We start from the raw sequence: 24888 nt of genomic DNA, 5'->3' as shown, positions 1-24888 counted from the left end.
ACTTGAAAGGATGTTGCATACTTCATGAATATCCATTATACTGGATGGAGTACCTACCTAGAAGAAAAAAACCTCTACCTACCAAATGAAATAAAATCATGCAGGACTCCTGTGTGCCAATTCTATTCATATGAAAAAGCGGTAGAATACATTTTATGAATTCAGGAAAAAATCAGCGTGGTGATGAAAAGGGAGTAACAGAAAGTTTGAAACATCCTTCCGAATTATCTTCTCGTCAATTGGTGGTAAATGTGGATATTTCTGATTGAATGCTCGACAAGTTCTCGAAACAATTCTGTTGCATTCACCGTGGATATGGAATAGATCCAGAATTTCATTATTTGAATAACGGGGATTCATATCATCAAATTATAATCTACTAGATTCAATAATGAGTACACCTGTCACTTTGAAATGATTGAATATTTGAAACGCACTCTAGAAACAGATTGAATGAAATTGACCCTACGTATAACATAAATTCATAAAATCTGGAATAACTCTTGAATTATTGAATTTGAGAGCATAATCATGTTTGAACACTACCCTTATTTTTACCATAGAATTCAACGAAATCACAAAAAAATAGGGTTCTGATTTGAAAATCGAAAGTTATGATCAAATTTTGTTCACAATTTTTGGCACAATATTTGAAACACCCTGTGATGATATTTTTCAAATTCAAGATATGCACGATATTCCAACATCATTCTAGTTTGTGAAAGTGAGTTGAGTATACGCATAGGATATTCACAGTGAAAATAATTCACGTGATAGTGACTATGGAAATTCTCTCTTTTTTACGGTTTTTTCTTAATATTTTGAAAACTATGAGAACTAACGCAATAATTTTAGCAGAGAGTAATTGAGAATGGAAATCTTTATAATATCTGAGACACAAAATGAAAAAAAATGTTTTTTTCGAAGAATTTTTTTTTTAATTCTTGTATAACCGGAAGTGCCAGAACTTCTAAGATATTTCAGCTGAATAGGTCATCATGAACAATGTCATATTCTGAATTTTCAGATTTCAAATCGGCCCCGTTCTCCAGAAACGTCTAATAGGCCTTCGAACTTGAAACACCCTGTATAAATATTCATATAAATATCTAAATATAAATATTTTTGAGAGGTTAAGCTCGATATCGGTGTAATCTGGGATTTGGTCCCATAGAAAAACTCGAAACCCTTAACGGCGAACCCCCTCAAAATTTAAGGCTAGGACCGCCCTTGGTTTGTCGTCATGGAAAGTTATTTGCATCAAATATTTTCATGTGAGCAAGGGCGAACCGGTATGTTCTAGGAAAGAAGTCTTATAGAATTCTACCCTAGAATCAGCATAGGATACCGAGTGAATCGTCTAAAATCAGCTAACGATACATGGTTTCCGAAAAAAATCTTTTATTTTCTAGAGGGATACCCAGTGAAGGATCTACCGGCATAGTGACGGGGTCCAAGGGGCGGAGCCCCTTCGGCGAGCAGAGCGAGTCTAAGTATATATAAAACCGCTTGCACATTTACGTCAAACTTTAAACGTCAGATCACAGCCCAAACGGGACCATCTAGAGCAAAAATGACAAGAATAAGACCCCCCTCAAAATCGTCTGGAGATCCAGGGAAAAATCCCAAACCTTCGATTCTCCCCGCGGTTTTCGAGTATACGGGGTGTTTCGGATCATTTTGACATTTCAAGTCCCATATTTCTGTGGTATCTGTGGACAATTTGGCTGTCAGTGTCATGTTAATAAATATTCCATTTCGATATATGAAAGTTTTTGAAAAAGTTTGCAGTTTCCAAAATTGTTATTCAATATTTAAATAAATGCCGACAGATAAAATGCAAAGTCTTCGGCGAATCATAAATTCGATAGATATTTGTCAAAATTTGGAAATGAACATTGATATCATCATCGAATGCATTTTCGTCAACTCAGGTTCGTTTGAAGGGTTTGTATTATTTGGAATTAATTGGATGAATGTTACTTTATTTCAGGAATTTTTCGTTTATTTTCCACAAACTATAAAACTACATTCCCTTTCGTGAGAATTTGAATTTATTGCGATAGAAGATGGAACTACCAAAGAGAACAGAAGCTTCATTCATCAATTCAGTCTTGGATTGGAGTAAAAGTTATGCTACTATGAAACAGATAGAAAAACTCCTTATAGATAATTCACAATTGACTTTATTACTGGAAAAAAGAGCCAAGTTAGTCAGATAACAGTCGAAAGTTTCCATGTGTTTTTTGAATATCTAAAATATACACTTTTACGACAGAGGAGTGCAAAAATATAAGTGACCACTCCGTTTTTGAAGAATTTGAGTGAAGTTCTGTTGAATCTATAATGAATAAGTCAAATCTTTCATACTAATAATTTCAACTATATATAACCTGTTATATTATTTTCCGCTCTACTGAAACATGTATTAATAAACCTTGGAAATTAGAGACTCTCAAACTTATAACCTGATTTCTCAAAAAGGTTTCACCAAGATAAGATATTATAGGTAATTGCTTATGAGGTAACATAGGCCATGGGTATTTGAAAGGCAAGTCTATTCATTATGTCTCTTTTTAGTTGGTTTATTATAGCTATACTGAATATTTCTAAGAATAACATTCACTTTAGATGTGAATTAATTAAATTTGGACTTATGCATCATATCATATATGACTATGAAACTGAGAAAGACATATTCTTCTAAATTCCATTATAAGTCTTTTGAATAGTACTTTGAAGATATTGATTTCAATAACGTACGGAATATATCAGTAGAAATACTAGTCAAAATGTTACGACAGAAATAAATTTTGAAGGATCATTCAGTATATGAAGAATTTTAACATGGCAGTCACTTTCGAAATTGGTATCAATTTTGCAGCAATTCAATGAAGGTATAAAATACTTTAAAAAGCAACTATTTATTGAAAATTTCCATGTCATGAATGATCAAATTTGTATAAAAATGTAGATACCTACCTATTTGTTCACTAAAGTTTCCAATCTTTTAATCGTTATAGGAATAGGTGCTATATGGCCATTTCAAAAATGCTATCCTACTGATTTATTCATTGCTTTTCATTTTGGTAAAAATTAAATTTTTCATTGATTCAGATCCAAAGTTAACATTTGAAAAAATCAAGTCAGTGTAGTTATCGAACCCACTAATATGGGTCAATAGTATTGGCCGATACAATTTCAGTACCGATTTCAAATACTCAGTTCCTTTTGACTGAAGTAAAAATTGAACAATGATCTTTGTATCTTGAAATGAGTTTTGCACTTTTCCAGTGTTCAACAATGAGATAATTATTAAATTGACTCAAGAAATTAACAGAGTATGCTATATCAGGACTAGTTAATACTGCTAAAGATGTTAATAAACCTATTAATTTCTTATATGGTTCATCATTACAACTCTCTTTTGTTGAATCAAAATTCAATTTAGTTTTCACATGTTCACAATCAGACATGTTGAATTATTGCAATACATATTTGAAGAATATAATCGATAGCTTTACTACCTTTTCCATAATTTCTAGTAATATTCATCCCTAATCATTTTTTAGCTTCCACTAATTTCTTTACCATAAAATTTTCTATCAGAAAATTCATTCAGAATTAACATTAGTTAAAACAAAAAAGTCATCCACGTACAATGCAACAATAGTAAGCCAATTATTTTTTGATTTATGTAAATACTATGATCAATTGTTGATCTTTTGAAACTTATATCTATCAAAATTTTATTCACTATATAGGACATAAATTGCCCTGTTTAATTCACTTCTGAGTAAAACCCAGAGCCACAAGTCTCGTTCTATAACATAGCATCAATACAATCTTCAGATACTAAAAAACTCCTTAGTTCGTCAGGAATTTCCAATAGGTCCTCCAAATTGTTGCAATTATATTGTATTTTTTCACAAAATATGGAATAGAAGAATAATTTGCTGCTCAACTGAAAAATGTATTGATAAACCTTGGAAATGAGGGACTTCTTATAACCTGATTTCTCAGATATGGGTATCTGAAAGGTAGATCTATTATTCATTCTGCCTCTTTTCAGTTTGTTCATTACAGCTATACTGAATATTCCTAAAACACAAATCTCACTGTAGGTCTTTTCATAGATCTTATCGAACGATTATGTAAATTCAATATTTGTCAAAACTGAAAATAAACATTGAATGCAATTTCTTTATTTCAGGTAATATTTCTATTAATGAGTCAATTGAATAAATGTAACTTCATTTTAGGGCTCACAAGTAAATATCCAATGGAATGATATCCCTTAAAATATATCTATTATTCATTTTGAATTGACTTACAAGAATATCAATATTTTCATTGGCAAGACATAAAACGACAAATTTTCTTTCAAAGTTGAAATTCAGAGAAGAATATGCTAATAATTGTCTTTTGTAACTATTAACTAAACAAAAAAAAGGACCATAAAAAGGATTACAACTTAACTAACAAACATAAACTTTTTTTGTCAATTTTTCCCACCCAATCATCAATTAAATTTGGACTTATGCATCATACATGTCTCTATAAAGAAGAAATGTGCTAATTTAAAATCTTAATGTTGGGATTATATTATTATTCAATATTCTCTAAAAATTTTTTACAAACCTATAAGAATGAATAACTTTCTTGAAAGACTGACGCTCACATTTTGATTATTCATTTTTCCCAAATTCTTCAAAGAAAGAAATTGCCATTTCTGGAAAAATGAGATGTGAGAATTTGGTTGATATCAGTTATTTTTTATTCATTATTAAAGAATACAATATACGATTTATATTTCAACAAAATTTTAAGACATGCGTCTGACTGACAATTATGATCATAGAGAAATCTTTGTTTATGGTTATGACTGCGTTCGGCAAATCCACACTAGGGATGGGCAAAGGTCAGAAAACTATCGATATCTATACAGGGTCTTTCACGAGGAACCTCACCCATATTTATACGGGAAACTACTGAACGTATTTTCATGAAATTCAGCACTTATAAGTATTTCACGATGCTGATGAAATCTAAAATATTTTCAAGGCATGAGCACCTCCGGTTTTTCCGGAAATGACGTCAACTTCCGTTTTTCAAATTAGAACACCATTTTTTTATTGCAGAAATAGATTTCTTAGAAAATTTCAAGTTATTTTGATGTAACATTTTTCAGTTTTGGTTGGAAAATTCTCTCTGAGCGGGAAAATTCGAAAAAAAAATCGAAAATAGAGCTCCGCTGAAACAAGAATTACTTCGAGGTTTTTGGATGGAAAATTTTCATTTTTGGGATTTTTCAAGATGTAAGATTGATGTATCCACTTTGAAAATCAAAATCGCGATTCATGATACAGGGGGTGAAAAAATCGCTTTCAAAGTTAGGGATGACAAAATCGTGAAAAATCAATTTTTTCAAATTAGAACCCAATTTTTTTATGGCAGATATTGAATCTACGTTAAAAAATAATGTGAGTGTATGCATCACACCCTTGCCCTAAAATGGATATTTTCTGAGTTATTCACAAAAAACTGTTTTTCGTCTTGAATTTTCAGCTATTTCTTTTCCCTTCACGCCAAAAAGATGAAATTTTCAGGAACTGTTATTTGGACCATGCTGTAGATTTTTCACCCCTTCTTGAAACCGACTTCAAGTTACTATTAGGAGAACCATGGCAAACTCTCGCAGTTATAACTAGAGAATTTCTCAAGTTTGTCATGGTTCTGTTAATGGTATCTCTCGTTGGTCTGAGTCGGTCAGGAAACCTCTCAATGAACAGTCGAATCGTTCTATCTACAACTTTATTACATTCTCCATGAAGTAGAATGAGATTTAAATAATCTTCATTGGTAAAATTAGGCATAGTGATTGATTTTATAACTTAATACGAATTATCACCAAATTAATAGTAAACACAAAATGCTACTGAATAAAAAGGAATTTGGCAGATGTAATTAATGATATCTATTATTTAAAAAAAAGAATGTAAAACATGGTAAGTTTCTGCATATGGTTCATAAGGAATTATTTATTTATCACTGGAGAGAAAACCGATGGCCGATTAGTTGAAATAAAGAGGTTTCCGATACAAATTCGAATCAAAATTCGCCATCTATTTAGGAACCTGTAACTTTCTTCTCTTGCATATTAGGGCAGTAAAATCTAAAACATGGTTTAAGTAACAGTTCCTGAAAATTTCATCTTTTTGGCGTGAAGGGAAAAGAAATAGCTGAAAATTCAAGACGAAAAACAGTTTTTTGTTAATAACTCAGAAAATATCCACTTTAGGGCAAGGGTGTGATGCATACACTCACATTATTTTTTAACGTAGATTCAATATCTGCCATGAAATTTGGTCCCATAGAAATACTCGAAGCACATAACGGCGAACCCCCTCAAAATTTAAGGCTAGGACCGCCCTTGATTTGTCGTCATGGAAAGTTATTTGCATAAAATATTTTCATGTGAGCAAGGACCAAACGGTATGTTCTAGGAAAAAAAATCATATAGAATTCCACCCTAGAATTAGCATAGTATACCGAGTGAATCGTCTGAAATCAGCTAACGATACAAGGTTTCCGAAAAAAATCTTTCATTTTCTAGAGGGATACCCAGTGAAGGATTGTACTAATCCACCGCCTCTTGTGATCATTGGAAGAGCGGCTTTCCTCTGATCAAGGTGGTGGTAGTGTTATAAAGATGTTAATCAAAATTTCTCCTTTATTAAGGGAGAAAGTGTGGGTAAGGCCTGTCGCACTAGGGACAGGACTTAGTGTTAAACTGGATTTTTTTCTTTGGGAACAGATCTAGAGATAACTAAAAGGCATAAGCTCTTTTATAATTTTAATAACACAAAAAAAATTAAACAAAATCAAGCTTGAGCCAAAACTGCTCTTCGGAGGACTTGCCTTAAACTTTTACATAAACTAACTGGAGATTTCAAAACATTGGACAGAACAACCAAACAAAAAAAAAAATTAAACTTTTGAATTTCTCACTTGCTACCTGCCAATTCCTTCGATGGATAATCCTTCACATCCAGTCCACTCTCGCGAAACGTATCTCGAACCTCACGGAAACTTTGGCGAACCGATACCGTTATGACTAATCTTTAACTCTACTGAATTTATTGTCGACCCGTGACAAAACCAAAAAAAAAATATATTTTTATTGAATTTTTCAAACTACGTTTCAAACCTAATCTTCCAAAACATTTATATCGACTAACTTCTACCTTCAACTCTTAACTTCCTAATTCCCGAACTGATTCTTGAGTTCCCTGAACTCCCCGAAACTAACCGTTTCCCGAAACTTACTCGTCACTAACTGCCTAATTTTTCTCTGATTTGGCCTAAGGTTACTTATTTTCCCGCCCCCCGATGGGCGTACCTTCAAAAATAACGTCTTGGATTTTTTCCGTTGTTGCCAAGTTTTTCTTTTCCCACGGATTGCATGTTCCCATAAGGACACCACTCAACAAACTTCGATAAACTAATTTTTAACACCCTAAAACGTACATTCTTATCGGCTGAAGTCGAGACTGCACCTAAGTATCGACTTGTACAAAAAGATTTCCATCATCCAGATTTGACAAATAGGACAAATAGGGAACCAATAAATTTCACACTTTATTAGTCTCCACCAAGTCAAATGTCAAGTGCCTGACCTTACAAGTGTCTGGTCTACCTACCGCACGTTGGCGACGTCCAGACCCAATAATCGAGAATCTCAAATTCCCGATTATTACAGATACATCCCTCTTTGAAAAAGTTATGACATCGGTTGCCATAACTTTTCCCTTGTCCTCCTTGTCTTCTGTCCAATAGTTCATCATCTCCCAAACACATGTAACCAAAGTATATACAATAATGCAATAACCAATCAAGCATTCATATCAAAACATATCAAACCAAAAAAAAAATTTAAATTGACTTATTTAAACTCATTCCCTCAAAAAAAACTATTATTACTAAGGTGGTATGTTCTTTTCTCTTACTACATGATCAATTCCAAAAATTTTCAACCAAAAAAAAATAAATAAAAAAAATCTTCAGTCTAAAAAGAAAAACAAAATTCGTCAAACATTCTTTTAAATATCTCTCCTTAACCACTTCACTGCTCCAACATGGAGTTCTATGAGTTCACTTTCGCAATTCTAGTACACTTTCGCGGCACATCCTGGTCTCGTCATGACGGCATCTAGTGTTTTCATTCAGGACGATATTCCGTTTTCTCCTGGACCCAGACTTCGCTTCAGGAATAACCTCCAAGGATAGGGAAAGGGGGCATAGTGTCACTTGTCCTCAACGTTACACAACGATCGTGAGATAAAGTCTATAGTTGGACTATTTTACGCATATCGTTTGTAATTCGCGATTCACTTTTTGAGCGTTTTTTCGCAAGACTGGTAGTCTGCTCCTCCATACATCAGGGTATAGTTAAAGTACGATGAAGTGTTGTTCTTATTCAAAATCGTTGATATCTTCCTCAGTATCCGCAGTGTATGACATGATCGGATTTGTGCGAAGTTACGGTTTGTGTAAACTTCTTCTGCATCCTCAGTTTCTCGCTGACTTTCTTCTCTTCATTTCTCCATACTTATATCTCGCAAATGAACAACTGTGTAACTTCATCCATAACCTCCAACTTAACCCTTTCGCCTGGTTGCTCAACGAAACTGTCTACGCTTCTCAGGCGCGAACTGTAGTATAGTGTCGCTTGGACACACCGGGACATCACATTAATTAAGTGTTCTTATCCGCACATATACTATTCGCGGTAGACACACACGATTGGGAGGAAGGTTATTCCCTTAATTACAATTTGGTCCTTCTTCACGACGGTTGGTTTCTCCTTCCTCGTACTACCTATATAAATTACATGAAAATAATATGAAAATAAACATAAATCACTGAAGTAGCGTTGCTACTTGTAAGTGATGTTCTTTCACTTCTACATATCAACGAGGTCACAACAATGCTGATCAAAAATAACAATAAAAAAAGAACGAAAAAAAATTCAGACTCACAACAGTATCACAATATCCTATAATCAATATATCTTCTCAAATTTTTGAGCACAAGTTATTTGTTGTTAATATATTTCTGTCTGAACATTGAAGCCATTTCCCCACTTTTCTCTTGAAATTAGGGTGGTGTACGGAAGATTTATATTCTCCAGGAAGCAAGTTGAACAACTTAGGAGCTATATAGTAGACCAAAAAACATTTCTAAGAGGTTCATTAAAATACATAATATCTAAATTAGAACAAAACACACACAAAATATTATACATACAATAGAACATTCCACCCATTGCCACTATTCAACAAAACATTGTGCTCACCTATGAACTGCAGGCGAGGGATGTCCTTCAGCGACCACAATGTTTTTTCCAATAAACTGTTAAACCAAACAAAACGATTGAATTATCTAAAATATCAAACAGATTCTCGCTCTCCGAGTTAGCGAGTCCCTGGAATCTACGAAAAGGGCAGGAGCCGATTCACATCACCTGAAGGTCATATCTCTAAGATTTTCCTCACGTTACCCATCGCGACGTTACGCTATATTACCCTATCTTCTACTATCTATCTTACTTAATTAATCCTACATTAAACAAAAAAAGAAAAAAAACCACATTAAAAAAAAATACATATGAAATTACCATTTCCGCGTTATCTGAGGCTGTCTTTCGCGACTAGTAGTAGCCCCATCGATCCGGTGGGCGCCTTATTCTATTTGAACGTCGAACAGGAATTTCAACTTCTTCTACCGATTCTTCTTCGCTTTCCCCCTGATCTTCATCCTGGTTTTCCCAAGTGGGGATCAAAAACGGGGGGAATTTTCCTACCTCCTCCTGTTTTTCGTCTGAATCAGTATCCCGGTCCGTATATTCCGATCTCACGCGTTTTTCTAATATTTCTCCCATTTCATCACCTCGTGCAGTGTACGGTTTTAATCGATTTACATGTACAATTTGTTCATCTCTTCCCCCGCATTTTCTTACCCTGCACGTCACAGGACCAATTATTTCGGTTACTCTATACGGTCCAGCCCAGTTTTTCAATAATTTTCTTGATAATCCCCTTTTTGCGTTCATTTTCCTCAAATACACCAAATCCGCCAACTTGAACTGAGGATCCACTGATTTCGTATTAACTCTAGTCACCTTTGCGGATTTTTCTGCTTGGATATTTTGATTAGCTATCTTGTGAACTTTTCTTATACCTACTTTAAATTTTTCACCGAGTAAGTTCTTTCTTTCTGTATTGTTCTTTAATTTTACAACCCCTGATTCCAAAGTGGTATCAGGTTTTCTAATTTTCTTTGCCGTTGTGACCGAATCATCTCTCCTACCGTCTAAGTCCCTCAAATTCTCACATTTCATCATTTTCCTAACCGTCAATCCGTGTTCCTCGTTATCCCTTGTATTCTCTCGTTTAATACCGCTAACCCTTTCTTTTATCATATTTGAATTGTTAATGTCTTTGTACTGCGTCTCGACTTCAAGTTCCCTAACTTTATTTACTTTTGGAAAAATATTATTATTTATGTGAATTTTCATCTGTTTTTCGACCGATTGTATGTTCCTTTTCTCAATTCGCGATTCATCCTCCTGAATATCCGTCATTTTCTTTTCCGCTGATCCTTCAGACTTATTTTCACTGAGGTAAACTTTTCTGATATTTCCGATTTTGAACTCATTACTAACTGAACATGGTCGATAATGAGAATTATTACGAGATTGGGTTTCTCTCCAATTTTTCGTTGGGCACTCTCTCGACCAGTGTCCTATCTGATTGCAGGAATAACATACTTCACTATTTCTTCTTACTGATCTCCTGTAAGTCCGGCATTCCCTCGCGAAATGACCCTGTTGGCCACAAGAATAACAGCCTTTTTTGACGTTTTGTTGAATGTTCCTCCAATTTGCCCAAGTACTTCTACATTCTTTTGCCGAATGACCTACTTCTCTGCAAAATTGACATATTACTCCGAATTTAATTTCCGATATATTTCTAGTAGATAATCTCCCTTGCAACATTTCATGAGTCGTTTCCTGCAATCTTACTAGTTCCTCTGCTTTTTCTAAATCCAAATTTTCCTCGCGCAATAAAAAAATACCGACTTCCCTCATAACTTCTTTACGTAGTCCAATTTTGAATTGATTTAGAATCAAATCCCTATTTTTCTTCCTAATACCCGATTCCTCATCTTTCGTTGCCCCGGACAAATCCTCACTTAATAGTTCCGCCCCTATAATTCTCAATCTAGTGCAAAAAGATGAAACGTCTTCATCCTGTCTCTGAAAACAATTATTCAAATTCCACTGATTTTCCCAAGGTAACCTAACTGGAGTGAATTTTTGAAGGTATCTTGCTTTTAATTCCGCATATGATAAAGAATTTAGGGCAATATCAGATTTAAAAAAATTATACGCGTCCCCTACTAGTTTGAATTTAAGCAATGTCAACGTCTTATGTTCACTCCACCCGTCTAATTGCGACCTAAGTTCAAATTTTTCGAAATACCTAGTTGCGTCCTTGCCTGAAAAATTATCTAGTGTTGTTGCGATCATTCCTAAAGGGTATCTAAATGGAATTTGCGATAAACAACTTGTATTCGCCGTAGAGGTGGTGCTAGCCGTCGGCAACATTGTCAGCGTTTTTCTTAAATTACTGTCTACACAAATAAACGATTTATTTAGGTACAAAATGTCTACTAAAGTCCTGAGGAATAAAATGTTCACCCAAATATTACCAAAAAAAAATTCATACAACTCAACAAATTTAGTTACACGATCTCGTACTCCTTAACGGCTTTCTCCTAAAGTATTTCGCTGAATAAAATTATCTAGCTGAAACTGTTACAACATATGATTAATTCTTCAATCACTCAATATCATTAATTCCTTCGTCCAGAAATCTCTCAGTTTATTCCAATATCTATGATCTCTATCTCTAGTATTCAACTATTATTTATCACGAATAAAATTGTCAGAATAATTCCACTCAAATTGAATCGGCTATATGTCCAACAACTTAAAAATTTTCTTCTTCCGAGATTTATTCAAAATATCTACCTCTTCAAAAATCCAAAATTCTTTCGGAAAAAAAAAATCGACTATATTGTTCCAAAAAGAAAAAAAAAATTAACACATCGCACCGGCTGTCACCATTTTTGTACTAATCCACCGCCTCTTGTGATCATTGGAAGAGCGGCTTTCCTCTGATCAAGGTGGTGGTAGTGTTATAAAGATGTTAATCAAAATTTCTCCTTTATTAAGGGAGAAAGTGTGGGTAAGGCCTGTCGCACTAGGGACAGGACTTAGTGTTAAACTGGATTTTTTTCTTTGGGAACAGATCTAGAGATAACTAAAAGGCATAAGCTCTTTTATAATTTTAATAACACAAAAAAAATTAAACAAAATCAAGCTTGAGCCAAAACTGCTCTTCGGAGGACTTGCCTTAAACTTTTACATAAACTAACTGGAGATTTCAAAACATTGGACAGAACAACCAAACAAAAAAAAAAATTAAACTTTTGAATTTCTCACTTGCTACCTGCCAATTCCTTCGATGGATAATCCTTCACATCCAGTCCACTCTCGCGAAACGTATCTCGAACCTCACGGAAACTTTGGCGAACCGATACCGTTATGACTAATCTTTAACTCTACTGAATTTATTGTCGACCCGTGACAAAACCAAAAAAAAAATATATTTTTATTGAATTTTTCAAACTACGTTTCAAACCTAATCTTCCAAAACATTTATATCGACTAACTTCTACCTTCAACTCTAAACTTCCTAATTCCCGAACTGATTCTTGAGTTCCCTGAACTCCCCGAAACTAACCGTTTCCCGAAACTTACTCGTCACTAACTGCCTAATTTTTCTCTGATTTGGCCTAAGGTTACTTATTTTCCCGCCCCCCGATGGGCGTACCTTCAAAAATAACGTCTTGGATTTTTTCCGTTGTTGCCAAGTTTTTCTTTTCCCACGGATTGCATGTTCCCATAAGGACACCACTCAACAAACTTCGATAAACTAATTTTTAACACCCTAAAACGTACATTCTTATCGGCTGAAGTCGAGACTGCACCTAAGTATCGACTTGTACAAAAAGATTTCCATCATCCAGATTTGACAAATAGGACAAATAGGGAACCAATAAATTTCACACTTTATTAGTCTCCACCAAGTCAAATGTCAAGTGCCTGACCTTACAAGGGTCTGGTCTACCTACCGCACGTTGGCGACGTCCAGACCCAATAATCGAGAATCTCAAATTCCCGATTATTACAGGATCTACCGGCATAGTGACGGGGTCCAAGGGGCGGAGCCCCTTCGGCGAGCAGAGCGAGTGAGCACGTTTAAAATGCCACTGCATTTGAGTATTTTCAAAATGATTTTGTATTGGCTAATTAGATCGAATTTCATATATTTCCTTGAATTGATTTCTGGCTCCAATGAAGTTGGAACCATTATCCGAATAAAGATTTGTACACATTCCTCGCCTAGATACAAACCGCTTGAATGCTGCCATAAACGCTTTAGTGGTTAGTTCACTCACGAGTTCAATATGAATCGCCTTTGTAGACCGACACACGAATATGCATACATAACATTTTAGGATTTTTCGGTTTCTATATTTTCCATCTTTCAGAAGAAATGGTCCAGCATAGTCAAGACCACAATTGGAGAAAACGCGATGAGGGGTTACACGTGGAGCAGGAATGTTGCCCATTTGATTCGAAGGTATTGGTGGGTTGACACTGAAACATGGTATGCATTGACGGAGTATATTACGTACCGCATCGTGACCATTTAATGGCCAGAACCTCCTTCTTAAAAAGGACAGCCAGAATGAAAATAAATTTCATAAACATGCCGCACTAGCATCGCTATGAAAGGGTGTTTTTTTGGAATGAGAATAGGATGCTAAGTATCGTGACTAACGTTTGCATGTTCCAATCTGCCACCCACTCGGATTATGCCATTAGTGTCTAAAAAGGGGTTTAAAGATTTCAGACAACTGGAAAACTTGACCGATTTCGTAGATGTTTAATCTTTCAAATCATCGATGAAACACTTTGCTTGAACGAATTTGGGCTGCAAATTTTCCGTGTTTTGCCACTCAAAAGGACTTATTTTGAGTGTAAACTAACTGTGAATCTTTCGGTATTGTCTCTTGTGGAGGTTTCAGAGAAATGAGATTCACACTCAGCTTCTTCTTTGGTACTGAATTGTTGACCCGCAAAGTTTTCTTCGATCTGCCAAAAATCTTGTAACTGTATATTCTTTGAAGTAGATAGAAAAGAAGAGGAGTTCGTGAAAGCGGGTGGAAGGATGGACAAAGGTCCAGATATTATCCAGCCTAGCTTTGTTTCCTGAAGTATGGGTAGCCCTTTACCCAATTTGATTTGTTCACAAGAAAGTAGATCAAAGAATATCCCAACACCTAGGAGCATGTCTTTATCAGAAGGTATATGAAATGTTGGGTCGGCAAGACAGATATTGCCTGGAAATTTGAAATGGCTTAGAGGTATTTTCTGTTGAGGTGTAAGGCCGGTTATTTTATCAATTAGGAGATAAGGCAATTTGAGAGTGTAATTGTTATAGATAGATTGGGTTTGGATTGTGTCTCGTTTGGAAATGTTTATGAGATTTTGACTCAAACCGGAAATCGGTATATTTACAGAGGTATAGCCTAAATTCAGCTGATCGAATATTTTTTGGTTATAAAGTTTGATTGCGAGCCACCATCGAGTAAAGTTTGGCATTTAATTGATTTTCCGTTTCGGTCTAAAATATTTAGAGTTGCAGTGGAGAGAATTGTGTAAGTACAATGACTTACTTGAGATGCCAATGAATGAGTATACAAATTTTCGGAAATATTCTCCGTGTTCAAATTAGACCCTTGATGCGTATGAGACTGATTGCTGGATTGATTCGAGTTTTGCTGGTAACATTAGAGATATCATGAAGTAGAGTGTGATGTTTTTTCCGGCAAAACCGACAGGAATATTTTGATCTGCAGGAATAATTTGAATGTCCAGGTCTTGAACAGTTTGAGCACAACCTAAAATGCTTAATCTAGGAAAATCTTTTTTCTATAGAAGTGTCTAGAAATTCTTTACATGAATAAATGAAATGGGATTGGTAGCATAAAGGGCATAGATTATTTTTTGTAGATAAATGAGAGTAGGAACGAATTTGTCTAGATTTCTTGTTTAATAGATGATTTGGGTCAGATGTATAGGCTTTTGTGTCCAAAGCTTCTAAGAGAGAACAGCGTTGAGTGAGAAATGATAGGAAATTTTCAATTTTTGGGATATTATTGTCATTAATGAAGATTTCCCATTCCTTTCTGGTTGACGAATCTAATTTGGAGCTAAGTAGAAATATTAAGATAGTATGCCATTCATCAACATTCTCACCTAAGCTTTTCAAGGATCTAAAATGTTTTTGGAATTCATCTAAGAATTTTCTCAAGAGTGAGTGTGATTCTCAAGAAATATTTGGTAAATCAAAAATTGCCTTCATATGCGAGTTTATAACAGCTTTCCTATTTTGATAGCGTTCCCGAAGTAAGTCCCAAGCAATTTTATAGTTGGCCTCGGTAGCATTCAATGAAGCAATTATATGAGCAGCTTCACCCTTAAGAGAACCTTGTAGATAGAGAACCTATGAATATCCGTAAGCATTTTATTCTGATTGATTAGAGCATCAAATGTTTCTTGGAACTGTGTCCAATTGTCAAAACTACCGTTAAATTCGATCAATTTAATGTCAGGTAGCTTTACATTTGTCATCGGAAGATGTGATACGACACTGGCGGTTGATGTTACGGGCTTAGACAATTTCATTTTTGCTTGAGAAACAACGGAAAAATATTTAGTTTCGAATTCATCCCGTTCTAAATCATGTACATCTACATCGTTGGGCTCTAGGCACTCAATTTCTGTTTGTATTGAGTTGAATTCGGATAAAAGCGATATAATAGCATTCAAGCGAGTTTCTAAATCAAATGTTGATTCTTGAGTCATTTTATTAAGGAAAAATATTCAGTTAAATCCGAAGAGTGATTTAATTATGTGTAATTGTTTAAATGGACTAACGAAATATGGAAATTTATTGAATCAATGAAACAGTAATACTCTTAACTCGTTATAAATGATGGATAAATTAGGGGTTTATTTGAGAAATAGGTAATATAAAATGGAAAGGACTGACCTTTGATTTCCTGTGCTGCTAAACTGCAACAGCGGTGGCGTCTTCGTATCGTGAGTGCACTTGAGATGGGACCCTAGCGCAGCGTTGATTTTGTCGTTCACAATATTGGTTTGTTGGATTTAAAATATAATCCGGGTTCGAATGACCATGACATGGGGTGTGGTTGTTTTGAAACACAAATTTCAGTTTGATGAATAGGTGTTTATTGATGTACAGATCACATACAAGTTGCACCAGCCTGACGCTTATATACAGGGTGGCCACTTTTTCAATGGGATTGTATTGGTAACTTTTAAACCATAAGAGTTAAAGGGTCGGTCAAATAGAGAAAAAGTTGCATTCATAGAAGCATTGTCAAGCAGTTCAAACAAATCGAGATTATCAGGGCCGGTTATTGAGATATCATAAGAAAAGTAAATTCTGTCATTTTGATTTTTTTTTTCCCACTTTATTTCAAATATTATCGAATAATGTATCAGGAATTTTTTATTCGACAGTGAATTATCCTCAATTTCACGTAATCAAATTTCGTATCCAACGTTTCGTACTCTCTAGACCACCCTCAACCTCATTTTTTTCAATACGGACCTGTATATTTTATGACACTTTTCGAAATAACTTTTAACGCTTAATTCAACGATATATCATACAATGTCATTCAAACTTGATATTCAGGTGATTTTGACCCTTATCCAAATTTCTTTGGGTCGGATCTGTATTACATTTAGGAACCTTTAGTTTAATTAACAACATGCAAAACATATCGATGAGAAAATCAACTTACTCGTCTTGAACTAAATGGAACATATCAGAATCAAATCAAGAAACAAGTATTAATTATTAACATATTTCAATTTATAATAACTAAACGATTTATCATTTAATGAAAGAAAAGTCGAATGATTATTCGAAAGTATATGAAAATAAATGAAGTAAGTGTTCGAAATGTCCACCATTTTGTAAAATGTACTTAACGGTTTTGGAACCCATACTTCTCATACATTTGCTTATTTCGTCTTCTTGAATACCTTCCAATACATTCTCAATCTTCTCGCGAGAAATCACTATTGTTGGATTTGTCATTTGTTCCATCGAAACGAATTACAGAACCGGACTTTATTTTGATATTATTACGATATAAGTTTTGCAAGGCTTGGTATTCAAATTTACAATCATTTTATTCGCGTCTCTTTACTATTTTATTAACAGCAGTTTTTGATAAATTGCATTCACTACAGATCCGACCCAAAGAAAATTGGATAAGGGTCAAAATCACCTGAAAATCAACTTTGAATGAGATTGATATATCGTTGAATTCAGCGTTAAAATGTATTTCGAAAAGTGTCATAAAATCAACAGGTCCATATTGAAAAAAATTAGGTTAAGGCTGGCCCAGAGAGCACGAAACGTTGGATATGAAATCTGATTACGTCAAATTGAGAACAATTAACTGTCGAATAAAAAATTCCTGTACCATTTTTTGATAATATTTGAAATGAACTGGGACAAAAGAAAATCAAAATGACAGAATTAATTTTTCTTATGATATCTCAATAACCGGCCCTGATAATCTCGATTTGTTTGAACTGCTTGATAATGCTTCTATGCATGCAACTTTCTCGATCGACCTTCTTTCTCTTATGGTTTAAAAGTTACCAATACAATCCCATTGATAAAGTGGCCACCCTGTATATATATATATATATATATATATATATATATATATATATATATATATAATTCGTAAGAAAATTATTGATCGCAATATATCTAATAGATAACAATGTTAGGATGTTTCGATCTAGGAAATTCAGTGATACACTTTTATATCATCCAAGCTTTCGGTAAGACTTCTTACCTTTCTCAAGGATCTGCAATATATATTAAATATAAACATTACAAATAGCAAGTTCACAAAACTAACGTACATATATTGTGGTTTTATATATTGTTTTTTATTTTTTTATCTGGAGTCGTGTATAGTATACCTTGTGGCAGTTGTGAGAGAACATACATAGGACAGACTTCCAGATGGATCAAAGAAAGAATAACATCTCATAAAAGTGATGCAAGAAGAAATTTAAGAACTTGTGCCTTAGCTATACATGCGAACAACAATGACCATGTAATAGATTATTCTAACACAAAAATACTCTTTAAGGAACCCCATTACCATAAAAGATTATTCTTAGAGATGTTATCAATAGCAGTGACTGACAATACTATGAATACGAAACAAGATACTAACAATCTTAATAACATCTACTCCTACTTGATAGAATTATCAAAAAATTTCGCATCCACCATTTCGTAGTTTAAACACCTTAAAATAATAAACAAAATTAAGAAAGTGAATATAATTCTGTGGAACCAAACAGTTGTCATTTATATCTCTCTTTGGCGGATGGTGTCATGGTTTGTTTACCTTACATGAATTGATGTCTGACAGAATATATGAGTGTTATCAATGATATTATTTACTTGTTTAATCTTTATTACTGTGAGAGAGTAGTTGGGTTGAACTATTTTGTTTTTTGAATATTTTGAAATAAGGAAGGAATAAAACCACAATATATGTACGTTAGTTTTGTGAACTTGCTATTTGTAATGTTTATATTTAATATATATTGCAGATCCTTGAGAAAGGTAAGAAGTCTTACCGAAAGCTTGGATGATATAAAAGTGTATCACTGAATTTCCTAGATCGAAACATCCTAACATTGTTATCTATTATATATATATATATATATATATACAGGGTGGCCACTTTATCAATGGGATTGTATTGGTAACTTTTAAACCATATATATATATATATATATATATATATATATATATATATATATATATATATCGTGAATTTTTAAGGGAATTCGACTGATAAGAAGGATTTCAGTTTTACTGGTGTAGGAATACGAGATCCGTATACAACCAAGTTATCAACGCTACGAGATCATGAGATCCGATGGCCGGATCTCGTAACGTATTTCGTTCATTTTCGGTATCCTAAGGTAGTATATATCATTCTGGCGAAGTTTGAGATGGAGCTCATAGCGGTCACTAATTACATGCAAATTGTACAAATGAAGTTCGAGAGAATTGGCGCTGTCATCGAAAATGTATATCGTGGTAGAGGTGTCATACGAACTTTGAGAGATCCGTAAAATGCAACACTGTGTGGATCTCGGAAAGTCGAAATTTTTTATCACTTTGAAGAATTAAATACATACTTATTATGCATGTCGGGTTGATTCACCTACGTGAATGTTTTCGAGAAGGGTTTGAAGAGACATAGGTATATTTCGCTCCTTGGGATTCGAATTCTCGACGACGCTTGATAGTCTTACTAGCGCAGTTTGAGCTGTTTTTCCGATAAGTCTATTTGAATGAGTTTCTATCAAAAGGTTTTCATTAGGAATTTCTAACTTCTGAATGTACATGTTCAAATACATCATAAAAGTGAAATTGACCGAAATTAATAAAGAGAAGTTCATATCTAATAACCGAAAACTAACACTTTTTGAAAGATATGTATTGAAGTGCTTCATCTTTATAAGAAGAAATATCACTTTTTTTCAGAATTAATAATATAAATGGAATCCTTCAAGACTCACCATTCTTTTCCATAAAAAAGAAAAATATTGAGTGTTCATACATCTGCATAAAATTGTGGTAGGCTTTGCGCAAAAAAAAATTATTGGTAGAGCTCAAATTGAGGAGATTAAATGTTGAATTGATTTTATGAAATAAAACACACTCGATTCGCCGAAAGTTTTCGACTCTCTGAAAACCTGTAGGTGTGAGTCAATAGATGTTTGTCTTGGATTTTGTTATTGTTAATTTATAATTCTAAGAATGGATATCATCACTACGGATGGCATGCCAATTTGTTTGAGACCAAAAGTGAAATGGGTGATTTTTTTTAAAGGAAAAGTTGTGTTCATTTTCTCAAGAAATATTCTCCATGAAAATTTAAATGTTACATTAGTCTACTGAAGCGGATTATGTTTCCAACAACGAACGGAAGTATCTACTGAAAGTAAATGTAGGGGAAGGTAAAATATCATAACTTGGACAGGTACTAAATGATTTCGAATAACACAAGGCAAATTGTAGATATCATTAAGAAGCTTCAATATAATTTCTCATATATAACCAATATTCGTGTATGTTTTTTTGGGAAAAAGTTGGGATTGTTGAATTCAATTTCCATTGCTTTGTTGTAATTTTCAATAAGTAAATTGTAAGGGAAGAAGATTCCTTCTCACCTGTTGTTCCCTAAGAACCTCCTCTTCTTATTTGAAAAATTGATTTTTCTCTAGAAGACGAATGACAATTGAAATAAATTTAATGCAAATATAGGTGCTAAATCCTTTCACTTCCGATATACAGGGTGTTGAAGATGAAAATATTTCTAACAAGTTACTACAAATTTGAGCCCAATAATTGTATCGAAAACATCAGTTTTTATTAGAACATCTCCATCGAATTGCTTGAATTCCAATTTCAAGAGAATCAAATCTTGAAAAATAATTGTTTCAAATATTTCGGTATATCTTGGTTTCTGTTCGAGATGTTCAAAAAATTCTGGTACGTATTTTTCAGGAGGTTTTATGATTTATTATATAATACTCATGACAAATCATAGAAATTAATTATCGTTTTGTACATAGTGGAGTAAATAGAAAAAGTTGGTGTTTCCTAAAAGGACATTCTGAATATAGTGTCCCATTTAGAAACGCAGTTCTTTAGCCCCAGATTTGTCGAAAATTATTCCGTTATCGTTTTTCCAAAAATGTCAACTGTTTGGAAGAAATTGGGATTTTCGTCTGAATTTTTTCATGGGACACCCTATATATTTGTCATTCATTTGGAGATTTAATTCATTTCGTGTTCATCGAAGAATTCTAATCCAGTCATATAGGGTATCCAATTTTGAAAATACCCACACCCCTTCATTTATTTAACAATATTTCATTTTTAATTAAATGGGTAAACCCTAAATATTACTTAATAACATTAACACGATGGATTTAAAGTGAATTGAATCTCGAAATAAATGAAAAATAGGGTGAGTCAAAAGTGCTCGATCGGTCGATAATTCCGGTAAATTTTTAACAAATCAAAGAAATCATCGAAATATTTAAAACATATTCAGGCAAAATGAAATGGAGACCATGTGAACAAACAGAAATATAGTTCATGAAATTTTAGCCTAGTGTTCAAATTTTATCTGGACAATTTGTGCCTTGAATGAAATATTTTCAAAATGCGTCGCATTTCATGTTTTGTACTGGGACTGGCAGTATGCTTTTCCCGCTTACAATTTCAAGGTATAAGATTACTTAACTCTATATCACACCATTACATTACATTACATATCATTACATATCACACCATTACATTACATTACATATAATAATATCAATTATCATCAACTAACAGAAACAAACACAATTATCTTAGGGAGTTCGCAATGACTTCATATTTTCAGCTGAAAAAGTGTCATCGAAATTATTTATCGCTTATGTGAACTGCTCAGATGTCTTTAATCTTTTTTCAATTCGAACTGCAATTATTAAAAAAGTTTGCAGACATCTGACCAGATCATATGAGCGATAAGTATTGATGACTCTTTTTCAGCTGAAAATATGCAGTCATTTCAAACTCCCTAAGAGAATTCTGACTATATTTCTGTTTGTTTAAGTGGTCTCCATTTCATTTTGTCCAAATGACAGTACAGAACACGAAATGCGAAGCATTTTGATTTTAATTCATTTTAAGTACAAATTGTCCAGATAAAATTTGAATACTGTGCAATTCGACAGGCAAAAATTTCATAACCTATATTTCTGTTTGTTCACATAGTCTCCATTTCATTTTTCCTGAATGAATGTTTTAAATATTTTGATGACTTCTTTGATTTGAGTTATCGACCGATCGAGCACTTTTAACTCACCCTGTAAAAATTTTTCATTTATTTCGAGTTTCAATTTATTTTGTATCCATCATATAATTGTTATTATGTAATATATAGGGTGTTCCCATTCAATTAGAAATTAAATATTGTTAAATAAATAAAGGATTGTTGGTATTTTTAAAATTGGACACCCTATATGACTGGATTACAATTCTACGATGAACACGAAATGAATTAAATCTCCAAATGAATGACAAATATATAGGGTGTCCGTAAATTCGCAGAAGACTTAAATATTTTTTGGGAATTCATTAAAAAAATAAATCCTTCAATTATGTCGAACGCTTTCCAAGATGATATTCAATTGAAACCATCAAAACCATGAAATTTTTCGAAGAAAATTACCTTTGTCAAAAAGTACCATAGGTGAATGATTGCAAATGGGGTATTTCTCAATCAGAACTTCATGTAGGTTATGAGTATTATATAAAAATTGGCATTCCCATTTGAAAAATGAGTTGGTATCGTGTTTCACCACTTTCAGACCGGCCTATAGAGTCAAAAATAATTTGAGCTTATGCGTTGAGTGCTGTCGATTCCGTCAAAGTTTGAATAATTTTCCTAGCCCAACATGAACAGGAGTTATCGACCGATCGAGCACTATGGACTCACCTTGGATAAGGTGTCCCATCAGAACGGTGTCCCATGTTTGAAAAGGATAACTTAATTTTTTCGATTGAATATATTTCAATATGTTTCATTTATTTCGAGATCTAATTCATATTTTGTTCATTGTATAGTTTTAGTCAAGTCTTATGTAGGGTATCCTCTATATCTCTGAAACGGTTATTAATTTCTATGATGTTTCATGCATAAAATATGAACCATAATATCACTGAAACAACACAAAATGAATTAAATCTCGAAATAAGTGGAAGTTATTCATATAAAAGGTGTCCTATCAAAAGAGTGAAGTCAAAAAAAATCAATATCTTTGAAACGGATGACATTTTTTGAAAAATAACTGGATTCTTCAAGACAAATCTGCGGACAAAAAACTGCGTTGAAAAATATAAGGTGTCCCATTGAGAAACATCAACTTTGCTCTGTGTCTCTAAAATTAATTAATTTCTATGATATGTTATCAGCATCATATGATCTGTTACCAGTATCATATGATCTGTTACCAGTATCATATAAACCATAAAAATTACTGAAAAAAATATTTCAGAATGTTTCGAATATCTCCAACAGAAACCAAAATATAGCGAAATATTTGTAACATTAACTTCAGAACGGAACAAGATATCTATGATCAGCTTTCTGATATCATCTGATTATTTCGAAAATAGACTTCAGGGATTTTTTTAAGTCTTATGAGTCTCGAGATGTTTTCAGTGAGCATCGAATTTGGGACACCCAGTACATACAGGGTGTCCGGAAATTATGGTGCCAAATTCAGAAAAAAAAATATTCCTTGAAAAATAAATGAGACTCCTAATTATTTTTTCCAGAAATCGATCATTGCAGAGAATATGAAAAATTAAAAGTAATTTTACACATTACTTTCACAATTCTCAAAATTTTTCAATTGAATATGAAAGTATGTTTGTGTTCAAAAGGTGCTTCATTTTGAACAAATAGTCACATTTTCAGATGCCACCAGTGGCTCACAAGAAGGACATCACGGTTCCTTTTCTTCTCTATTTTTCAAGCCACCGGTAAAATCAGAAAAATTTCGCTTTCTTCAATTTTCAGTGAAAAATGTATATTTGTTCGGATCCGGAAAAACCGTTTTGAAGATGATTGAAAAATTATGGAAATTTCACAATTAACCAATAAAAATTACTTATATTTTATTATATTCTCTGCAACGAATTATTTTTGAGGAAAAAGCATTAAAATTCTTATTTATTTTTCAATGGGAATATTCTATTTCAATTTGGAACCATTGTTTAGGGACACCCTGTGTACTCAAATAATCGAAGTTTAAAGTGAATTTGTTCTACTCGAAATGAAACATGTTCCTATTCTTCACGATTAATTGATAAAAACATTTTTTTATTATTATCTTAGAGATATGTTAGTTCCGTATATACCAAAAAGGTTTATTAACACTACGTTTGAATTATGTTATGAATATTTATTAGGACTTGAAGGTTACGTAACAGAATATCAAACCATAATAATTATTCTGTGGCTCGAAAGTTATGGCGCTTGAATATTTTCGTATTTTCCGGAAAATATCATGCAGAGAATCAACAAAACGTTTGACGGCCTATTCTGAAGTTACATGAATAGTATTAGTTCTTAAGAGCTATTCTGACGTTCAAAGCTATTCTGAGAAATTGATGGACACTCTGTATATGAACGTTTTAGGAAAAGAAGCAATAGTTAGTGTTATGAACAATATTGACGTGTCTCCATTCTAACACATCGACCTTAAGTAGGTGACGTAACATCTCGAAGAAAGGCCGATATGCAGGGAGACACTTCAAGCGTTGGCAGGTATAACCCAATTTGCCCAGACGAAGATAACTTTTAACGTATTCATATCAGTTTTTTAACTCAACACTATCAACACTTGGTCGGCCAGCCGATAGGAAACTTCAGTCATGATACTATACACGACCTACGGCTCACGGTGTTAGCGACTGTGTAGAAAGAAGCCATACCTTGACATTCGGTCTGTTCTTGATACAAAGACGGTCGGTC

General features: G+C 33.6%; 1 protein-coding gene across 3 annotated transcripts in view; it reads left to right on the top strand.

Annotated features, from left to right (window-relative positions):
- LOC123685478 (glutaredoxin domain-containing cysteine-rich protein CG31559-like) overlaps window positions 1-24888 on the top strand; it is a 149965-nt gene that overhangs the window by 91710 nt on the left and 33367 nt on the right. The gene's annotated exons all lie outside the window — the stretch shown is intronic.

This window comes from Harmonia axyridis, chromosome 7 (assembly GCF_914767665.1).
Source record: "Harmonia axyridis chromosome 7, icHarAxyr1.1, whole genome shotgun sequence".
Taxonomy (NCBI): Eukaryota; Metazoa; Arthropoda; class Insecta; order Coleoptera; family Coccinellidae; genus Harmonia; species Harmonia axyridis.
This window is presented reverse-complemented; position numbering and strand designations above follow the sequence as displayed.